A 4,815-nucleotide genomic window follows, 5' to 3' on the forward strand; every position below is an offset into this window, starting at 1 on the left:
TATATATATATATATATATATATATATATATATATATATATATATAGATGTGTGTGTATTTGTGTGTGTGAGAGAGATTTTACTAAAAAAAAAAAGATATGGTCCTAGAAAGATATTTTTGCAACTATGATTATTTATTACACGTCTACATCCTCCTCATCGTCCAACTTAGATTTGTTACGATACCACGATGCGTGATCACACTTATTTTCCTTGTATTTATTTATAAATCTTTAAAAAAAAACAAAAAAATAATATTTTTATAATTTTTCTGAATTTTAAATTTCAAAATAGTTGTTAAGTGAGAAAAGTTGTTTTTTTATTATACTAAAAAGATACTCGTGCAATGCAGCGAGATATATTTTGATTTTAAATTTTATTTTATTTTTTTATCTCAGTCGATGTTATAATATGGTCTTATGTAGTTTGAAAACATGATGATGTTTTTAATTTTGAATAAAGTATAAATTTGATGATATCATAAAAATTTGACCGAAATATATCGATATTAGTATCAAATTAACTATTTAAAATTCCTATTTTTTTTGTAATTTTTTAATTAAAATTTTTATTATAATTTAATAAGGTGCAATAACGAAGTAATTTATATTTTGTTTAATAATATAATTTTCTTATAAAGATAATAACTGATTATTTTGTTAGATATCGACAATTATCTAAATTATATTTTAGATTTTTTATATTTTAAAATGAGATTTTTATCCTTTATTTGGTTATGTTTATCCGCAGTTAGTTACACGAATTCAAACATGAATCTTTAATAAGTTGTACTTATGCATAATTTATTTATAATCTTGAATTTTAAGTAATATGCATCAACATACAGTACTTCACACATAAAAAATGGTTTTTAAAAGTTTTTATCAAATATTTTATAATATATTATAGATTATCATTTTTATATAATATTTATTTTAAATTTTATTGAAATATTAAATTTATTAAATATTTTAATAATATAACTCGAAACAAGTTCATGAATATAGTATACCAAGGGTATTTTTGTAATTTTCAAGAACTAAAAATTAGCTAGAAAACATTAAGGGGGTGTTTGGTAATAGGTATTAAACAGTAATTAATATAAATAATAAATAAAAGAAACAGTTAATTTGTTTTATATAATATAATGGGTTCATTCCTTCAGAAGTCGTTCCTTGTAATTTTCATTTTTATTCCCTAATCAGAACCAAACAATCCCTAAATTTATATCTTAAATAATTTATTAATAAAGAGCATTACTTAATAATCCAGTAATAATAATTACTCGACTAAGGTTATGTTTGGCAAACTAATTGATAAGTTAGTTGATGGTTGATAAACTAGTTGATGAAATAAATACGTTTAACATTTGAATAAAACTTAATAATTTACATTTATTTTGCAAATCTGCAAATCGAAGAAGCTGTTATAATTAAATGTAATTTTATTTTAAAATTTTCTCATCTCATATTTAAAGGTATAATTGAAAAGTAAACACTTGATTTCAAGAGCAGACATTTATTTTGAGATAAACTAACATATAAATATGAGAACTTATTTTAAGACAAACTTAAACAATCGTCTAACTTATCGATTTTAATCATCGTACTTCCACTATACACATAATTCAACTACTGTTTCAGTTGTTTATTTTTTTGGTTTATGAAATGTGCAACCGTATTAATTTGTTGTGTGCCACCATATACATTTTGATTATAATGAGAACAAGTTTTTTTTTGTAGAATTAGTTTACAAGGCTTTTATTCCACCGAAAATCCGGGTACAAATTCTGCTAGTGTCATTTTTTAGTCAGATAATGTCACCGTATGAAAAAAGTCCCTATATTTGTTTCTTATGTTCAAATAGTGTCACCGTTTAAATTTTCTTTCGTTATATTTGTTTCTTATAGCCAAATGATGCCACCGTTTGAAAAATTATTTGCGTCTGTCCCTGATTTGGACAAGCTTGACAATTTTGATGGATGCACATTAACGTATAACCTACGCAAGTTCTGTTTTTTTTTTTTTTCTATAAATATTTGCATGCTCGATATATTCAATAACATTTCGTTAGTTGCTCGATGTACATTAAAGTTCAATACGTATTATATGAATGTGTTCAATTAAAGCCGAATATCTACTTGGTGAACATATGCCCAACTGTTATGTGTTCCATGATAAATGTAAAATTGTTCACAACTTTTCGTTACAAACTAAATTAAACCATCGAGACAGGGTGGGTCACCTTATAAATCTCTAAGTAACTGACAGATGCTTAATTCGACCGATTTATGTTTAAATCCCTTATTGTTTGTGACGAAACTCCCAAAAAAGGTCCCATTGATTGGCTTTTGTGTTTTATAGTTACAACTAAAGCAGTGAAAAACTGACAAAATAGCGATCCTCACGACTTTAGCTGTGACTTAAGTGGAAGGAACAGTCTCAAAATATAGAGTTTTGCGACTTTAGACTCGACCTAACTGAGTGAAGGTAAGTTGGTTGCGACTTTATAGCCACGTCTTCGAGACCTTGGACACACTCGAGCTAAATCACGGGCTAGGTCACGAGAAGCACCAATTCAGAACCCTAACTCCCATTTTGTCTTGTGTATTTAGTAAGTGGTTAGTTTCTGTATTCAATAATCAATAACAAACGTTATGCATCATATCCCCGGTGAAACTATTAATTGTCGGGATTATTATTCTTTCCTTTTAATCATATGCTTAGTTTAATTGCAATTTATTTTGTAACGATAGGAACTATGATATTATTATTTGTTCGTTTCAACAACCATCAATACTTGATTTTCTACATCGAGACAATTACTAAATTGAACTACCGCGAAAAGAAAGCACGATAGTATATGTGGGCCACCTTATAAATCAACGGACGTAGATGATATTGAGATAGTGTGAACGTAGAAAATTTGGTTGACCCGATTAACCTTTACGTTGATCGTTATTGTACAATCATATATGATTTTGTACATAATTTTAAACTTTTTCGTATTCTTTTATTTAATTATTATTCTCTTTTGAAACTCCCTTTACCAACATACATATACATATACATATACATATACATATACATATACATATACATATACATATATAGGGTATATTTCAAATGCAACCATGTCCATTTGTACAACCAATGTAACCCAATCAATTGAGATATTTATGAAAACGATAAAAATTCATTTATTATGATTTGAATATTTATAAAAGATGAATAAAGTTTATTAATTATGATCAATACTCTATATTAGGTAACAATCAAAACTTTTATGAAATCACATATTAATCAAATTAAATGGACGGTTGAGATTGAGTTGTATTGACTGTATAAATGTAAATGGTTGTATAATAACTCACATCTTTCTCTTTCTATATATATATATATATATATATACACACACACACACACACATATAGAGTCTAGTTTATATGTTAACCAAATTTATTGTATTAACTTTATTAACCATTTTCAACCAATGACAATCCATCTTATATATAGGTTCATATTCATCTTATAATTTAATGACAAAGGTAAATATATAATTTTTTTATGTAACTCCCATATCATTAATTGGGAGTTAAAAAATCAAAAAATCGCATGATTTTTGTTAATTTATTATTGATATTGTTTTTTTTATAATATTGATTTTTTTATCTATAATGTTTTTGAATTTGTGATTGGTATAAGAGATCCGGTAGTAAAGTTTTCGGTATCGTCCAAGCTATTATGGATAAACTCAATGTTCATAATGAAGAAAATATTGTTCAAAAGTGTTCATATTATGTTCATATGTACACTAGCTGCATATCTCAACAACGGCTCGCTCCTAAATGTGTTTATAATGAAGAAACTATTGTTTACAAGCTGYTCATATTGTGTTCATATATACACTAGCTGCATATCTCAACATTGGATCGCTCCTGAATGTGTTCATAATGAAGGAACTATTGCTCACAAACTGTTCATATTGTGTTCATACCTGATTTTTTATTAATTTCTTTCGTGTAGCAGCTATTCTTATCATGTTCATAAATGCTATGCAATGTAAGTTCATATATATGTCAATTTTTGTTCGTATTTGACACAATGGTTCATATATATATATATATATGTATGTATATATATATATATATGTGTGTTCATATGGTTCCTACATTAACAAAAATAAATTAACTAAAATCATAGAATTTTTTGATTTTGTAACTCCCAACCCAACTAATGATATGAGAGTTACATAAAAAAGAAAATTACATAAATACCTTTTTCCACTTAGTTTACATATGTTTGTGAAATTGTAAATTTAAAAAATTAAAACTTTAATACGATAAATCACAACCGTTTATTGTAAGAATCAATGCCCAAGATTGGTTAGCAAAGTTATCACTACAAGAAAATGACCTTCAGAGAAGCTTTTGTTTTGTACTTAAAAGTCTTAAAAGCTTCTCTAAAGCCTTTAGATAAGCTTTTCAATTTTGTCAAAGACCTTCTCTGTGTGACGGTAGGTGAAAGTTTTAGAGAGGGTTTTCGAAGGGTGTGTTTTTGTTAGCCTTTAGAGATGCTTAATTAAGGCTTTAGATACACTTTTAAAACTTCTCTAAAGGTTAGTCAAMTTTTTATTCAAAGCTTCTCTAAAAGTATATATATTAGTAACACTTTTCAAGTATTTGTGACGGTTTGTAAGAGTTACTAAAATATACTTTTAAAGAAGATAATGGAAAAGCTTCTCTAAAAGTATATATATTAGTGACACTTTTCAAGTATTTGTGACGGTTTGTAAGAGTTACTAAAAAATACTTTT

The sequence above is a fragment of the Cynara cardunculus genome (assembly GCF_001531365.2).
Source record: "Cynara cardunculus var. scolymus isolate 2C chromosome LG 14, CcrdV1, whole genome shotgun sequence".
Classification (NCBI taxonomy): domain Eukaryota; kingdom Viridiplantae; phylum Streptophyta; class Magnoliopsida; order Asterales; family Asteraceae; genus Cynara; species Cynara cardunculus.